Below are 19,517 nucleotides of genomic sequence, written 5' to 3' on the forward strand. Positions count from 1 at the left end.
GGGAAACAAAATTGGGCACGCCTCTGTTCTCGATTCGTTTCGTGATCGACGAGAAGGAGTGTGACTCCAGTGCGGGAAAAGGTATCCTTTTAACTTATCCTTCGCCCACGTTAAGTTGTTCAGTTGGAGGTTTAACTCTAGTTTGCGTTCTGGATTCTGGAGCGGATACGAATTTGTTGTCTGGAGACGTTTGGAGGAGGATCAAGGAGATTTATCCGTCAGCTAAACTTCGTCCAAAATCCAACATATCGTTACGAGGTTTCGCAGGAGACGAATCTTTTCAAGTCAAGGGTTTTCAGATTCTAAATTTCACGATTCAAGGTTACGTTTTCGAGGTTCCGGTATATGTGATTCACAAATTGAAAACAGATTGCATTCTAGGTTTCCCCTTTTTCATTCGTTATAATGTTCTTCTAAATTGTAAGACGAAAGAAGTCTCTCTTGAGACTGATTCTGGACAGACCATCTCCATCAGCATGGAAAAGCAGCATTGTTGTCGAGTCACAGTTGCGGAAGTATCATCAGATGAGGAGGAAGACTCTTTGTACCAACCAGCTATTTCGAAAGAAGATATTCAAAATTTTGTTTCGCAGAGAACTGATTTGGATTCGGATTCTAGGAATCGTTTATTTTCTTTGTTAACCAGGTTTCGTTGTCTTTTTACAGAGAATCCCAGAGTCGTGAAGGTTGAGCCGTATAGAATACAGCTTTCAGACGACGTTCCCGTGGTAGGAAAGTTGTATCCTGTACCTGTTCACCTCCAGAAAGAATTTGAGCAAGTGCTGGACAAATGGTTGAAACTCGGAATCATCATAGAAGGTCCTTCACCTTACAGATGCCCTGTACATATTGTGCGTAAGGCGTCTGGAGAGCTAAGGCCTGTAGTCGATTTGCGTGGTATCAATGAGCGTGTGATTGCACCAAAGATTCAAGTCGAACCGATCTCTGATCTAATCGCACGAGTCAGTGGTGCAACCATTTTCACCTCATTGGACTGTACGCAGTCCTATCACAGTGTCCCGATCCATCCAGACTCTTACAAATACGTCAGTTTCATTTACAAAGGTCGTCAGTATCAGATGACACGTCTAACCATGGGTTTGAAATCATCTCCAGCAGTTTTCCAATCAATCATGCATACTTTTTTCGGCTTAGAACCTTTCAAAAACTTTCTCATTGTGTACCTTGATGACGTCCTTTGTTTTTCATCATCTATTGACGAACATTTTCAGCATTTGGAAAAGGTCTTTGAAACTCTTCGTTCGGCAAATCTTTCGCTCAATTTTCAAAAGTGTAATTTCCTTCAATCACAAATTCCTTTTCTTGGCCACATAATTTCAGGATCTTCAGTCAAAATTAATCCCAAAAGTAACGAGGCCATCCGTCACTTTCCTCTGCCGCGAACTAAGAAAGCTTTACGAAGATTTCTTGGTCTCGTGGGATGGCGAAAGCGACATTTTCCTGACTTTGCGGGGTTAACAGCTCCATTTTATGATCTTCTGAAAAAGGACCGAAAGATTGAATACTCTCCGGAGTTACTGGAAAAAAAAAAAAAAAAAAAAAAAAGAAAAGGAGAAAACTTAGTTTATAGGTTAAGGTTAGGTTAAGTTTGATTAGAATGTATAGTTGTAATTAGAATTTGAGAGAAAAAAAAAAAGAGGATGTGTTATCTTGTATAGTCTCTAGTAATTTAGTAGTAACAGAAAAAAAAAAAAAACACAACTTAAGAAGAACTCATAAGTTCAGATTTTTTTTTTTTCTCCGAAGCTCCCGGAGGATGTTACCTTATGCTCAGCATAATGTAACATGGCCCGATGCTTTTGAGCACCTTGTATGTTGGTAGAAAATTTTAAATTTATTTAAAATGTTAATAGAAACTTTTATTTTATAGTAGAGTAAACCGTAGGTTGAGAATTTTGCGTAAATTCAGTAAAACAGAGCGTTTCGATAGATGTTAGATGAAGATTACGTGATTATTAATTATATTATATATATTTTACGCATTTATTCATGAATATATTATTATTTTAGACAAATAAGTATATATTTCAACGTTTTCAATGGTTTTCAGTTCATTTCTATTCATATTTCGGCATAGGGAATCTTCACAAGAAAGCTAAAAATTTTATTTTGAAAAATCTTCTTCAAAATTCCAAATTAATAAAGTCAGCCATAATTTCTTCTTGGTGCATCTCTTTGTTTCGAAGTAAAATTATCTGATTGGCTAATCCACAATCACAGCTGCGGCTGAGATTTCGGTTCTCTTTGATCTTCACTCAGAAGCCTATCATCCTATGATTACGTCATAATTATCTTCCAATTGGGGATCATCTTCTCGTAACTCTTTGTCTTACGGCGTCAGCCATTTCAAGAGTCAGACGTGCAGTGTTTAGCGTCTGCTAAAAAGTGGAATAATTTGTAATCACGTGAAAATTGTGTCAAATTCTTCGTTTTGGCGAATATTGGAAGAGATAACTGTACGACATTTGGTGTTTCAACAAATTGTTAATCCGGAAATAAGACAATTGTGAAGTAATTTCGCATAACATAACGGATACTAGCCTGTAGCTATCCAGTGGTATGGAATGAGCTCCTTAGCAAATTTTGCGTTCTCGGTCCACCAGAGAACCTAAGAGAAGAAAGAGGAGACGGTGGAAGAGAGAGAAAGAATATTGAGTAGTGGTGCAGACCCGAGGAAGAAGAAGTCAAGCCACGCTCGATGGCTTTTCTGGAAAGGTGCTGAAGGAGTTTCCAAAAACCTATTTTTGAGACCACGTATCACGAGTTTCCCAGGAACCTCGGGTGGAAGTTATCAGGACTTTTTTTTTGTTGTTTAACATATCCGTTTAATCTTGGTGTAAGAAGAGGATGTCAAGTAAGTAAGGAACAGTGAAAGTGAAACTCAGGTATTTGGATTCAAATTTTTCCTTGTTCTGGCAAACTATCATGAGTGAATATATTTTCTGGTGTTTGTGTAATACTTGTAATATGAAGCACTAAATTCGTAAAGTTTCCCTCAACGCCGCACGCATGTAGATTTAGGCAATGTGACATCGTGTTTTCATTCGATGGGGGGGAAAGAAAGCTAGAATCTCAGCACAGAGCGATTGTCGTAATCTCAAGAAAATGTGTGTACCACACACACATTTTCCCCAGTGATGAAAGATGTTTTAGGTTCCCCAAAATCTAGAAATTATTCAGTTTCGGTAATTCTGCTCAAAATTCAACCTTTATTCATTTTGGCATGTTTTCTTTGGTTTGACGTAGAATGATTATGAATGTTGAATATGTAAACAAGTGTCAGTATCACGGCTATTTGTCTAGTGCAAGGGTACATGCATCTTGCGTACCGATAATCGAAAACGTTCATCAATAGGTTAAACCTACGTACTATTTTAGAAAACTGATACCCATCAAGTTATAAAATGCAATGTTGATAATTACTAGTAAATATTTTTCCTTCTTTTTAAGAAATTAATTCAGAACGACACTAATGCAAAACTAACCACTGCGTCTTCGGTAGAAGTGTGGTAGCGAAAACAAAATACAAATGCAAGTTAAGTATGGTGCTTTATGAAATATATATGTGTGATTTTTTTTTTTTAATATATATACTTGTTTAGGTTAAGTTAGTTTAGTTAGATTAGGGCTTTAGGTTTAAGTTGTGTGAATATATTATATGCATGTCTTGCCTGTGCTAGATTGTCATGTGGGTCCGAGCTGACAAGAGGTCGCGAAGAGCGTAAATCCTCTACGCCGGCCACGAAATCGATGCACAGAAGAGTGTAAGCACCAAGGAATATATGTAAACAAAAGGCAAATTAAGCTAACCACAATCTGTAGGCAGTGAATTTATTATTTTCGGTAGTATTTTGTATTTTCTATTGTACTCTTTTGTTTGTTTTGCGTGTCGATACCATGGAAATGCTCTAGAAGGCAAGAATATTCAATGAATATCAAAGAATGTGAATATTTCGAGAATATAAACAAAAGTAAATAATGTTTTTGGCTTTGAAAGTATAGAAATCGATTTCATTAAATTTTATTCGGATGGGTATGTCAGTTCAATGTAAATATTTTCCTGTTAACGAATATTTTGTGCTACATTCATGAATATTTTGAAAGAAAATAAAACTTACTAGCCGTGAATGCATCTTTCTTTTCGCATACGAAATCTAGTTAGCTTGTAATTCTAAGAAGTCATAGAAATATGTAGTTGATGAGGTTTTGGTATGCATGCGAAGCATGGTCAAAACAGAGAGCAGTATGCGCAGAATAAGTTTGCTGGGGAAATGAAATAGCTGTGAAATTCAGGGAAGAGACTCTCCTTAGTGTGACCGAGTTGAAAACAACCGAATCTGTAGAAATTTCTCATTTAATCAGTTTCAATCAAAATCTCAGTTTAGATTTTTTTTTTTTTAATTACAAAATTCTGTTTCGAGATTTTTTTTTTTTTATTCAGATAGGGCTTTCACATACAACATTAAGATCTTCTTTGTGCTCAGTGCCAGCTCCGCTCGGAGGTCGGTGTCCCGTGTCTGTAGTCGTGGTTCACAACCTATTTCCGGATGGGATGGGGATGATGAACTGCAGGCCTGGATATCGGACTGTGAGTCGAGATGGAAGAGAGTTTGGAAGCTTTATATTTCGGGCCAAATTTGAGTTCTATTTTCCGTAGATGATTGGCTTGGTGAGTGTATCAGTGACTGCTGATGACGAGCCCATACGGGCCCAGTAGGTTCGGTGTCACTAGTCAATGATACATTCAACATAGCATGTAATCTCAAGGAAAGGGAACATCATACAGAAAACACAACAACAATTCATTATTTTCATTATTATCATTATTTTATTTTTTTATTTTTAAAGTAAAAATGCTGTCAATTCTCCGTCTTGAATTTTTTTTGGCTGTCCAGCTCGCTCTTGGTCTGCCAAGCCGAAATCACCACTTCTAAACCGTCCAAACCACTTCTGACACGTTCGCTCAGCTAGAGCATGGTCACCATACACTTCCACCAAAATACGATGACTTTCAGTCGCACTTTTCTGCATGTTAAAGTAATGCAGCAGGACACCCCGCAAAAACACTTTATCAGGCACAAATTGCGCCATGTTCACTTAACTACAAACTGGTGTTGTTGACGCTTTAATCCACTGCCCTATACTACGAACGATACGCGATGGCAGGGGTTTGCAACACATGTGTGGATACACGGAACTGTGGGACGCTCCGTTCGTTGCGCCATCTCTTGTCCACCCGCACGAATTAATTCCTAGACCAAATATTTGTCGCTGCTCAAATTTATGCACTTGTGCGGTGTATGCGTGTATATGTAAATAAGATCATCTCTCTTTTTGAGTTGTTCGAAAAATACAATTACAAATAATAAAGAGGGATTTTTATCAGAAATCAGAAAACTACAAAATAAAATTAAAAACTGTTGCTTTAAGTGTTTTTCCTGCTAGCGAAATACGTTGTATACATACATGCTGCAGACACGTTATAGCACATAAGATTAGTATCAGACGAAGAAATAGTTTTTACATTATATTTTCTGGGTTTTGCCAATATTTCCGAACAAAAGATGTTTTTAATGGATTCTAAATTTCCGGAAATTTTACACAGCACAAGGACAATACATATCTCCATAAAATATATATTTGATTTTAACATACTGGTATTAACTAGAATGATTCTGGCCCTGTTATTTAACATTTCCCTGCCATAAAACGGTAACTTTATAAGATTACTTAAGATAATTTAAATGCGTCTATATTAATTAATCTAGCTAGGATTATATTTTAGTATTTTTGTAGCCATAACTCCATTCTATCACGGTGCTAACTTTAAAGGAGTGGTACAAATATATTTGTTGCCACAAAATTTTCCTATTCTAATACAAGAAACATAACTAATCAACAGGATTGGCTGGTTTAAACCATCTGTTAAAAAAAAAAAAAAAAAAAAAAAAAAAAAAAAAACTGATTTAAACCAAAACACGAAAAATGTTCTTAAAAGTGTAAGTGTTTATAAAATCTTGATGAACACACTTTTATGGGTTATCACGTTTCACTCCCATATATTATTCGTATTATATTCAGATCTAAATCCCCCATTCATTACTCAAAAAGATTATACTACAAAAGCAGCTTTTCTTTTTTATATAAGTTTATGAATGTTTGTTTTGTGATTTTTTTTATAGTTTGTTATTATTGTTATGTAACTGCAATCAAAGAAAAATTCTAAATATTGTTTCGTTTCAATGATGTTTACTATTGATAAAATAAATTGAAATGCCGTACTCTTCGTGTGTGTGTGGGGGGGGGGGAGGTCACAAACCCCACGAGAGGCATTTAGTGAAATGAGAAGTATCTTTGGTATCTATTTATGTATAAATGGGTCAGAGCCAAAGTGGACTCAAATAATTCGTATCATTATTCACTTTTCTTACTGATATGCAAATTAAGTCGTTGTATTTCTTTAATTTGGACTAATAAAAGTCGTAGTGAACTAACTTGGACTAAATTAGTTCTTCTGTACTCTGTAGTACTTTGAAATTGTCCATATGTAATTCCGTATAATGGTTTCACTTCTGCAACTGTTTATATTTTTGTCGTTCTGAAATGACTCTTGACAATTATATTAACAAGTAAGCCTACGTAAAGATCAGTACAACATATGTTTATCAGGAGTCCTTCGTGAGTGAGTCGGCAGGCGTATCGCATTTGTGGCCAATTAGTCCTGGTTCCAAGTTTAAATGGAGGGCAATTTCTCTCGGATATAAGTCGAGAAGCGGTTTGGATTCCGCTTTAAGCTTATGTGACCCCTTCCAGCAAAACCCGGTTGTTGCATAATAACACCAAGGCGAAACAAACTTATTTCTGTTCATATATGATATGAATACATAGAGCAAATTATTTAAACCAATAACATCTGGTTTCAACAACAACAACAACAACAAAAAAAAAAACCTTTGTTTTGTTTTTTCAATAAAAACCATGATTTTTGCCAACCCTGCTAATCAATTATCTTAACTGTAAACTAGTTTTCATTTTAAAAGCATTAATGTACTAAAATATTTGAAAATTTCAATTTTTCCGTTTTCTTTTTTCCAAGCTCGGGGAAAAAAACGGTAAAAAAATGGTTTTTTACCCAGGCCTTTACAATACTAATTAGGATGGAACAGGTAAGATCAACGCCATAGTAATGGGAGACTTTAACAGCGTACTAAGAGAAGGAGCTGCGAATAAGGTGGTGCGACCATTTGGATTAGTTAGTAAAAAAAATGCTTATCGACTTCTGTAGGCAACATGATATGGTGGTGACGAATACGTGATTTAAGAAAAACCAAGTTATACACGTGAAAAAGTCCAGGAGGTAAGAAACACTACCAAATCGATTACATTCTTCTCAAGCAACGTTTCAGGAATAGTGTACGAGACGTGAAAGCACTACCGGAAGCGGACATTGATTCGGATCGCAATTTCCTACCGGCGAGAGTGCGAACCTGGTTAAAGTCAATTAAGAAAAATGGGACGAGAAATCGAAAATGGAACCTAGAGCGACCAAGAAGTATGGACATTGATGTGAAAGACAAGATTGCAAGAAAAAAATCTGTGGAATGGACGATATGGTAGGCAATGTAGAAAATAGTTGGTGAAAAGTTCTGCTTGATTCTACTTAACATACTCAACATTAATATCGGCACGATGCAAAGAGCACCGAGAAAACCATGGATAACTGAAGCATTGTATAAGAAGCTGGAGGAAGACAGAAAGGTGAAAACCACGGACATCAAAGAATACAGAAGACTGAATAATAAATTCAGAAGAGAGACAGACAAAGCAAAGAAAAGTACATGGAACAGATATATGAAGAAATATTTGAACTTCAACGGCGCGGTACAGAAAGTACAAGAATGAGGAGAAAAACAGAAAAACCTAACAAAAGTACGCCCATGTTTGAAATTGACGATCAATAAGGTCATGTAGTCACTGACCGTCAAAGAATCCTTAGAATTTGAGAGGAATACATAAAGGATCTATATGATCAGAAGAACTGTCCCAAAGATATTGCGATCGAAGCAGAGGAAGAGGTGGATTTCGAAGAAAAAGGATCCAGTATATTGAAAAGTGAAGTAGTACAAGCTATCATAGACATGCGACGGAGGAAGACCATTGGAGACGAAGACATGCCAGTAGATTTGCTCAAGGGGTTAGGGAACAATACAATGAAAGTACTCACTTCACTTATTAACAAGATCTACCTAAATGGAGAATGGTCAAAGGATTTTCTTGATGTTACAATGATTACACTACTCAGGCAAAAGCAAGCAAATAAGTGCACCAATCACAGAACTATTAGCCTCATTTCCTCTTATTGCGCGCATACTGAATAGACGGCTGAAAAGTAAGATAGAAGAGATAGAAGAGGAAAATCAATTTGGATTTCGGAAAGGAAAAGGTACCAGAGATGCTACTGGGTTGGCAAGAATTACATCAAACGAGTTCTTGACGTAAAGGAAGAGTTGTGTTTGTGCTTGCAACTGGCAAAAAACTTTTGAATGGGACCAAACTTTTGAAAACACACCTGTGTATTTAGAGAAATCAGAGTCAACTGGAGAGATCGACGGCTCATTCACAACACAACCTGCACATAGGACAACGAGTGAAGTTGCGCTTGAAATGATATTTTTGGGTTTAGCGTCCCACGATTATGCTCTTTAAGCTAAGGGAAACGATGATTAAAGCAAGTGATGGAAGGATTGGAGAATGAGAAAGTGGGAGGGAATGGGAGTTCCCGAGAAAATCCACAGGTACGAAGTTGTACACCACAAACTTACTTGGCCTGGAATCGAACCAGGGACCCCATGCACCAGAGGTAAGCGCTCTACCACTAAGCCACCGTGCCTCCAGAAGATGCGCTTGAATGGAGGAGAAACCAATAATGTGGAGATCGGAAGAGGAGTCAGACAAGGATGTAGTAAGTCACCCCAATTATCCAACATTTACAATGATTGTTTAATGAAGGAAGCACTTATGGGAATAGGAGATTGCAAGATTGGAAGGCAGGTCATTAATAAGATCAGGTATGCAGAAACCTGCTAGATCCAGAACCGAAGAAGGACTACAGGTAATGATGGACAAAATAATTGACACCGGAAAACTATGTGGAATGGAAATCAACTTCGAAAAATCGAAAGTCGTGAGAATATCTCGTGGAAAAGCGCAGTTACGAGTCATAGTAGAACAAAAAGAACTTGAAGAGGCCGATAATTCCAAATACCTGGAAAGTATAATGACGACATACACTTACTGCACCAAATAGTTGCCGCAGCCAAAGAAGCATTCAGTAAGAAAAAGATTCGTTTTTAATTAGCAGGCTTAATATTAGACTAAGGAAGAAGTCGGTCAAGTGCTACATATGGAGTATTGGACTGTATGGTTCAGAGACTTGGACATTATGGAAACCAGAGAAGAAATATTTAGAGAGCTTGGAAATGTGGTGTTGGAGGAAGATGGAGAAGACAAAATGAACGGAGGGAGTAACAAACGAAGATATTTTAAAACGGGTAGAAGAGAAGGGGACGCTTTTAGCAAGCATCCTTCGTAAAAAGGATTAGGCACATCTTGCGAAGAAATTGTCTTCTTCATACCCCCATAGAGGGAAATATGGAAGGAAAGAGAGGAACAGGAAGAAGAACACAACTAATCGATGATTTGGAAAATAGAAGAAAATATTGAGAATTAAAAGGGGAAACTGAAGATCGAGAAACGTGGAGGAAATATTTCCAGGTCCAACCTAAAGATAACACAAAATAACAATGAAAGAAACTTTTTAGTGCCAGGACCTGATAACAGTCTTTATAATAATAATAATAATAATAATAATAATAATAATAATAATAATAATAATAATAATAATAATCTATGACTTCTTCGCTAGCCGAAATATTGAGAAAAATTTCAACAAGATACAAGGTAACTTTTTAATTTTAACAATAAGTACTCTATAGCATCCATTAGTAAGTAAGAAGAGATTTAATAACTAATTGAACATATAGAATAAATTACACATTTAATACAACATTAACCTTATGTGTTCAGCAGCACTGATGATTAATTTTCATCCTTCAAATATTGGTGAGAAGTTTAAAAATAAAAATTATTCATTAATGCTCAATGCATAAGGTTAGCATTGTAATAAAAAGAACAATATATATATATATATATATATATATATATATATATATATATAGTTCTTCTTAGGGATAGTTGTAATATAAGTGGACAGTAAGTATTTGGTAAATTTATGCATACCTTACCCCGATAATAATTTGATATCTTGGATTATTATAGAACTGAGCAATAGAGATGCTAAAATTCCGCAAATGCACGTACAAATGAAAAAATGGGGAGATCAGAGTGGTTTCACAGGACAATTTGCCAACATTTTTAGATGTCCTAAACGAAATTTTGTGCACGGTGTCAATCACTGCCCAGCATAGCGCAGGTCTACGATATTTTTTCTGTCATCTTGTCATAGTTATTTTGAACGGAGGTGCCCTATTAAGCAACATCTACGTAACCTTCAAGTGCTACATGAACCGGAGTTGAAGTCAACACTTCAACATCAACCTAAATGTAAGTTTCAAAAGACAAGACATAAAAATGTAATAGAGGTATGCTCAAAGGTGAAGTCATAACAGAAACCAGATTGTGATATATTGAAACTTAACTCAGTTGATTTTGGAGCTATGACATGATACCGACAGCATCTTTGATATTATAGAATCATAAAGCACTGAAGGTGTATATACTAGTCCATTGGTTAAATCTTTGAAGAAGTTAGAAGTTCAGTTATAGCAAAGCTTATTCAGAAGCAAGTCTAAACTGCGCAGAGAGGAGGAATGTGAGGAGAGATCGTAGTCAAGGAATACTGCAGCTATCAAGGAAAAGACAGTACAAAATTAAGAAACCATTATGGGAACCTAAAAAACATTGGTAAACATAGAAATCAGATTTTTAAAAAATGATAGAAGAGAAGGTACTATATATTTTTTTTTCCGGGAGAGGTGGATGTTAGGGATAGGTGTAATGCAGGCGGACAATACGTGTTTGATAAGTTTATATATATGCCTTAAACAGTGATAGATCAGTCGGGATTTCGACAATTTTTAGAATGATAACAGTAAGGACTGTTATATGAACATGTAACGATATGTATTAAAGTAGTTTATGGAATAACTATTAAGTTTTTGAGTTCGTAGTGTTTTAATGAAATGTGGTAGTTCTGGAATTGCAGTGGAAACAATAAAAGCCTTACTATGAAAGAATAATTCTGTTCTTCGAAATTAATTATGCATTATGCTTAAATGTGCACCCTCATACATTACAGTAGAATAAAGATATAGTCAATTAATAATGTAAATTAGTATTCAATTTACAATAGTATTCAATTTAAAACCGAGTAGAAACTAAGTTACAGATTGGAACTCATAGATAAATACACAGGCATAATAAAGTTAGTTACATCATTAAGTTAAAATAATTCGTGTTAAAGTACAGTGCAATGTTGGAAAACGACAAATAAGGACAAAAGAGCTGATAAGAATATGAATCCTTCGATATCTGCGTTGTTTCTGTTGGAGTCCAAAAAAGGGAGCAGGAGCGATTGTCGAAATCAATTCATCTTGTCATATCACGGCATATTCCATGACAGTGCCCATGTAAGAGAAGCGTAGAAGTACACATTTAGTACGTTAAACGAATATAAATCTAGGCCTACATGTATACTTAATAATTATCAGAGAAAAATATCTTTATAATCTATTAAAATTTCTTGTTGTAACTAAAAAGTACCCTGTCCTAAGTACAAACGAGCTTCGCGAAGAAAGCATATAGAAAATGTTGGCTCTATCGGCACCCATGTCATTGAAAGTATGGATGGTATTTAGTATAGATGGCATTTAGAAAATCACCAAATATATCGATGTCTCTGGAGTCGTACTATTACTTATCATTGCAAATGATTACTGAGAATCAAACCTAAACTAACCTAACATAATCATTACCAAGTGAGCCAGTTACAACCAAGTGATTTGGGGGAAGAAACTAAATAACAGCCGTAAGTACGCTGTGTGTTCACTTCGTTAAGCCACATATCCGCTGTCGCTAATGCGTCTGGTTTCTACGGAACAGGGTTGGCAAAAACCATGGTTTTTATTAAAAAAAACAAAAAAAAACGGTTTTTTTGGTTTAAACCATTTTTTTTTTTTTTTTTTTGTTTAAACCAGGTTTATTTGGTTTAAATATTTTGCTCTATATATTCATATCATATATGGACAGAAATAAGTTTGTTTGGCCTTAGTGTTATTATGCAACAACCGGGTTATGCTGGAAGGGGTCACATAAGCTTAAAGCGGAATAAAAACCGCTTCTCGAGTTACATCCGAGAGAAATTGTCCTCCATTTGAACTCGGAACCAGGACTAATTGGCCACAAATGCGATACGTCTGCCGACTCACTCACGAAGGAATCCTGATAAAAATACGTTGTACTGATCTTTACATGCTTCTTAATATAACTGTCAAGAGTCATTTCAGAAGGACAAAAAGATAAACAGTTGCACAAGTGAAACCATTATACAGAATTACATGGACAATTTCAAAGTACTGCGGAGTACAGGAGAACTAATTTAGTTCAAGTTAGTTAACAACGACTTTTATTGGTCCAAATTAAAGAAATACGACGACTTAATTTGCATATAAGTAAGAAAAGTGAATAAAGATACGAATTATTTGAGTCCACTTTGGCTCGAACTCATTTATACATAAATAGATACCAAAGATACTTCTCATTTTACTAAATGCCTCTCGTGGGGTCTGTATGACCCCCCCCCCCCCCACCGCACACACACACACAAAGTACGGCATTTCGATGTATTTTATCAATAGTAAACATTGAAACGAAACAATATTTAGAATTTTTCTTTGATTGCAATTACATAACAATAACAACTACAAAAAATCACAAAACAAACATTTATAAACTTATGCAAAAAAAGTTGCTTTTGTAGTATAATCTTTTTGAGTAATGCATGAGGAATTTAGGTCTGAATATAATACGAATAATATACGGGAGTGAAACGTGCTAACCCACAAATGTGTGTTCATCAAGATTTTACAAACACTTACACTTTTACGAACATTTTTCGTTTTTTGGTTTAAACCACTTTGTTTTTTTGAAAAAACCAGCTGGTTTAAACCATGGTTTAAACCAGCCAACCCTGCTACGGAAGCGTACCCACGGAGGTTTATGAGCTTCGCTCTGCCCTGAAGCAGAACAAATACAAAGTTACATTTAGTGACCATTAACGCAGGTCCGTCCAAGTAATCACTTGTGCAGAACACCAGTTGATAGGGCTTTACACATTTGTATGCACTATCGGGCCATGCAGGTTTACTTTCGGCACACCACTCAAAATAATTGTTGAAAAATTATAATTCTTTTACTAATTTCCTTCTAAATGATTTGCGCTGGACGACATGAAAATGTCTCTCTTGACACAGATAAAATTCAAGGGGGGCATCAGAAGTATTTGTTGAAAAATTACAATTCTTTTGCGATTTGAGTGTAAATACGGCGTCCAGATGAATGGCATAAAATCCACAGAACAGAAAACAAACCAAACTGTGCTAGGTAGTCACTAAAAAGCACGAATATCTAACCGAACCAGAGGAGGACGAAGCTTGGGGGCCCGAGCGTTAGAGAGGGGGGGTGTCCGAAGGTAGTAGGCGTATACGCGTTGAGCAAGGTTAGTGAAAACAAATGGCTTTTGGCACTGATACGAGTTCCAGTAGTACTTGTCAAGGTTTCATATCAATAGCGGTCTGCTTGTAAACATAAAACACAGCTTCTGTATACTGTGCAGAAACACACTGCCGGTGGAAAGTGTCTAATACAGTAATCTTTCATATACACTCACTTATCCATCGTAAAGCACATGTAATGATTTTACACTTGTAAACCTAAAACACAGGCATATTACTTTGTATTTAACTATACTGCCTGCAGAAATTTGTTCTTTATAAATATGTCTTTTCATGCAAAGTATTGAATTTTAACTGTGAATCTTCCAAAATATACTGTGTCAACGTAAACCAGCACTTTATCTGGCATACAACAAGAAAATAAGACTTAAAAATTCAACCAAGCAGTTATGTAATAGTATGTTATAAAGTGTCCCCAAATTTTGAATCTGCACATTTAGAATTATTCTCATTTTCTGTTCACGTGTAGTAAACAAGTATTCAGCAGCAAAAATACTTTTAGCATCAAACGTCTGAAACAAGAATAATTTCGTTTCGAAAGCTACTTAAAATCTAAAATTACCAAAAATGTTTGTGCTCCATGCGTATCTTTTAATGATGTTTAATTCCTATTAACATTAAAATACTTCTTTCGGTGGTATTATTTTCTATTTTCTTTTGTAAACAAATATCTCACAGAATAAAAAAATATCGAAATTCATTTCTCATTTGTTTTCACGTAGAAATGCGCGATTGCGAGATGTTACAATCGAAACATTTCGATTGTTTGAACCTCTCGAGACATTTCGATTGTGATTTCCTTAATGAGAGGTTCTTAGTGAGATGTTACAATCGAAATATTTCGATTGTTTAAACCTCTCGAGACATTTCGATTGTGATTTCCTTTGTGAGGTTTTTAGCGAGATGTTCTTCCGAGAGATTCTGATCGAAATGTTTCTAACGAAATGTTTCGTTTAGATGTGGAATCTACTCTCGTATTGGACAATCGAAGTCTTAAGGGAGAAGTTCTAAACTAGATATACGAAGGGCGGGCATTTCTGCCAGTCTATATATCAGTAGCGACTCGTAGTCTGTACAAGCACCGGTTGCAATGTTGCAATATAAAGGTATGTAGGTACGCGCAAGTGTTTCCCTCCCCCAGCATTCATGAGTCTTATCCAAAAAAATATTCAGGAAATATGAAGAGGAAAGTCTTTTAAGCTCTATTTGTATGTTATTAATTAAATTATTTCTCTAATATTGATTTAATATATAAGCTATTTCCTTTTTTTCAACCACTATCAATGTACGTTTATACGCTATTTATATACCAAACCTCTACACTCATGTTATTGAACACGAGATAAATCGAATATATAGTATGTGCTGTAAACCATGAATGATGGCGTTAATCCGAAAAGAAGAAAAAAAGCAAGAAAATTGCATGTACGCAGTTAAAGTATTTAATCATATAAACTATGCATTATTTTAGAATGGAAGGTCTTTCTTCCATCTTTTGGGCTTCAAATTTTTCTATGACTTTATTGAAATCCGAAGTGCTGCTCGCCAAGTTTCTCTGAATAGAAAGCATCGCTACCGCAAATATTTTCCGCTTTATTTTCTTTAGGGTCCAGAAACACCTCTCTCCTCCGACAATATGCATTTTGTTAGCATTTCTTTGTATAAATATACGGTACAAAAAGTCCATTTTCAGAAACCACGTATTTTTGTCTGTAAAAGAGCATGAAATCTAAGATGTTTTCCTTCGAAAATGAAAAAAAAAAAAAAGTAGTTTAACATTCCAGCAAATTAGGCTAAAGAAGACAGATGAGTATTGGAAGTGAATGATATGATATTAATTTATGCTCTCCGCCGGAAATCGAACACAGAATTATGTGCACGAAAGACACAGAGCTAGGAATTAGACCAGTAGTAAGACATTTTCTTCTTCGAGACTCGATCGACCCCCCAGAATAGGATTTTTAAAAAAAATAAATATCCCAAGAATGTTCACCTTTGTATTATAAATGTTAAATAAAATCTATTGACTTCGAAGACCGCCCCCCAAACTTTCAGCCTGGATCCATCCCTGCTACCACCAGACTTATATTTGTTCTTTGCGAGTTTATGTTTTGTGAATAACTTCTTTCTTCCAAGCGTCTGTATCTCGCTCACCCTATCAATTGAGTCAAGCGCTGCTAAGCGGAGGAATTCGTAACTATTACAGAAGCTGACCAGTTGCGGAAGAAAGGCAACCACATGAGACCAATACGGGAAGATAGGAGCGATGCAAGAATAAATCCACTTCCCCATGTTAAGAGATAGGAGCTCGCTGCCATATGCTCAATGTTACTGCTTCCAGTGGCAACGTTCGCTGCCACTGGAAATGTAAATCTCTCTCTTTCTTTCCGTTTTTTAATTGACTTGTTTCAGAAATGCATCAATACTGTTTTGCGCTCAAGAGCAGAGGTTTATTTTTTTTTTACTGATACACTACTTTAATACTTAAAAATAGTTTTAGTATTAAAAAATATGCGGTTGCACAACCATGCAACATATAGTACCAGCCGCCGCTGCTATATATATATATATATATATATATATATATATATATATATATATATATATATATATATATATATATATATATAAATGATTGTGTGTGTGTGTGTGTGTGTGTGTGTGTGTCCTTATGGACTTCTAAACCATTCATCCGATCGCCATGAAACTTTGGGAAGTTGTTGAGTACGCTCCCGAGAAGGTTTTTGGCATATCAAATGTATCCTCAGTGACGTAGACAGGATTTATTTTGGGGGGGAACCTCACTTATAACTATCCGATCGCTACGAAACTTTAGTAAGTTGTTCAGTACACTCCCGCGAAGGTTTCTGGTAGGGCATAGTGCATCTCTCCTCAGTGGCGTAGCCAGGAATTTTTGGGGGGGACCTTATCTATCTGTCTGTTTGGCCTTTATGGACTCCTAAATCATTCATTCGATCGACCGGCAGCAATGGCCTGTAACGTCTGAGGGATGACGTCTCTTGGCGTACACATCACCCGGGGAAACGGAAGGAAGAAAAGAATGGGGAAGGAAGGAAGCGGCATGCTAGAACTATTTGTTAAGTACCATCCCATCATTTGCCTGGTGTGAGTGAGGAAAACCCAGGAAAAACCTCACTCAGGATGGCTGGCCTGAGAAAGCTGTTACATTTTTTCGATCACGTGACCCCACCGCTCGCACCGAAGGCGAAATCAATTATTCGTGTCGTTCTCTATCTTGAGAATATACAGGGTGTTAATGAACTACACCGACAAACTTTAAGAGGTGATTTCTCACATCAAAATAAGAGAAAAAGTTCATATGGACCTATGGCGTGAAGTACATAGTTTCAGAGCTAGGGCTGTCCAAATTCGCGAAAAAAAAACAAATTTCAAGAGGTCCTATTTCGAATTCGAGAGACTGTGGATGGTGTCCTTATTCATGTACCTCAGGATGGGCGCGAACCACCAATGTTTCAATTACTAACCGTTTCGTGTACCGACTTGGCCACAGAGGCGATGCAATGTTACTTGTAGAGGGATACATTTTTGAGGTCTTCTGAATTTGGCTAATCTGAGTGCTCCTTTAACCGCGTATATTCGACGATAACCGTTTGGGATCAGATAAAATCTACTCGCCATGTAATGTTATTACAAAATGACACGTGTCTACTTACTTTATTTCATGGTTCTTCCATATTCACTTTCAAATTATCGACAACAGTTTCCATTTAATAAATTTGTTGCATTTGTTGCGTCTAGTACACAATCACTTAGAAAAAGAAGCAACAAATGCATCAAATGTGGGAGATGAATTTAGAACACCTAAATGTAGCATGCCTAGCATATTTTGTGCTGTTAAGAGTATCTGAAACAGTATGTACCTAAAGGACGTACCTAGAACATAACAGATATATGTCCGAAGTGACGACATAAAACAAATGACTGTTAAGAGTGCGAAACTGAGCCAGGTATATAAATACTACATTTGTGGTGCATAGTTGCAAATATCAATTAGGTGTAACAAGTACCTAAAACTGGAGGTAGCTGAAGTACATACTGAGCACATGAATATCAAGTGTCGGGTACCTAAAAAGTAGCTGGGACACCTAAATGCCACATGCCTAGCACATCTTGTGCTGTTAGGGTTTTTACCGAGATTGGGTGAAATCCTAAGCTTGAACTAACAAGTAAGGGACCATATGGTTGTCGCGCAAATCAGATGCAGACATACGCCATCTGACTGAGCATGAAAAGATATGGAGAACACAGAAATTTAAGGTGGTAAGGGCCATAGGGAGCGGAGCGAGGAAAGGAGGAAACATTGAATGTCGGCAAAATTGAAGAAAGTCAGGAATGACGGGAAAAGTTAATTTCGTGCAAACAGGGAAAGAAAGTCAACCAAAAGAAAGAAACTAAACATAACAAGAGCATCAAGGACGAAGAAAGATTATAATCAGGGTTGCCATCCGGACCGCAGTGTTGGCAGTGCTGCATAACATTGATATGGAAGATATAGCACAGTATAGCAATTCATGCACAAGGAAAAATATTAGTAACACAAAAGACAATTGAAAAGACTCTGTACCGTGCGTAAAAAGGTTTAACGATAGTCGTGAGTGAATAATGTACATGAGGGAGGACAAATATAGACATGAAAGTGAAGGGGGTACACATGATAGCACATAAACGAAAGTGTTTGTGAGCATCGTTCCATGATGATGATGATGATCGGTGTTCTGCCCGAAGGCAGGCTTTGACCTGAAGGTTCCTGGGCTGGATGAATCCATGGGGGTTTGCTATTGCCTTCCATGGGATGATAATGACGTATAAAGGACGGGAGCTACAGTTTAACGAGGGATCCGAACCTTTTGTGTCCTCACCGAGAATCGAACCCGGAACCCCTTGAATACAAAGCGAAGAGCTTAATCATTCATCCATCCTCGACACTATCGGTCTAGTGTGGATAGTAATAGAGAAAAAATTTCGGCCGGCCATCCTGCATATTGTGTCTTATAAGCCGTCGTTGCACAAGGCGAATATCGGGTAATATATGGTAGCACGGACCAAACCTGCTTGCCTCATCTGTCCTAGTCTCACGGGGCTCACCGAAAGTGCCGATGTGGCCTCGGAATTAAAGATATAAACCCCTGATTGTATCCTTGACTAGAAAAATAAATAGACTGGAAGAAGACCCGGGTAATTGACGATGCTTATTGCGTATTCGCTGATTTCGTAGACAAAAAACCGCAAACGCCGCCTCGCTGTAGGTAGGATATATGTCACCAAACTTGGTGGGAGACAAGTGTATCGACGCCTCCAAAACACGGGGACATTTTTTGTTTCTGTTGTTTCCATGGCAATCGCTATAAGAGCTAACCGAACGTTTTTTTTTTTTTTTTTCATAAAATACAATGTGCACATGTTTTTCACATGTGTACTTATGGTTTTCCTTCGAGATTGTCCAAGCAGTGATCTTATGAGAGAAGACTAAATCAGATGGCGTGGAACTACAAAATAAAAGAGGTACGAAGTAATTTGTCATGCTATGGGCCACAGGCAACTACGTAGATAGGGGGCGCATTTGTAGGAAGTGAGCAGAGAGTGTGGGACTTAAAGGCGCGAGACACAACTAGTGCTTGTTGTTGTAGAAGTACAAGTGTTGAG

General features: G+C 36.8%; 1 protein-coding gene across 2 annotated transcripts in view; it reads right to left on the reverse strand.

The window, feature by feature from the left end:
• Positions 1–14,549, reverse strand: part of Samtor (S-adenosylmethionine sensor upstream of TORC1) — a 56,016-nt gene extending 41,467 nt beyond the window's left edge. For both annotated transcript variants that reach the window (XM_081764915.1, XM_081764914.1), the window contains exon 1: positions 14,395–14,549. The gene's annotated coding sequence lies outside the window, so the exon portion shown is untranslated. The remainder of the gene's footprint in view (positions 1–14,394) is intronic.
• Positions 14,550–19,517: the final 4,968 nt, after the last annotated feature.

The sequence above is a fragment of the Thermobia domestica genome, chromosome 7 (assembly GCF_964235325.1).
Source record: "Thermobia domestica chromosome 7, izTheDome1.hap1.1, whole genome shotgun sequence".
Lineage (NCBI taxonomy): Eukaryota > Metazoa > Arthropoda > Insecta > Zygentoma > Lepismatidae > Thermobia > Thermobia domestica.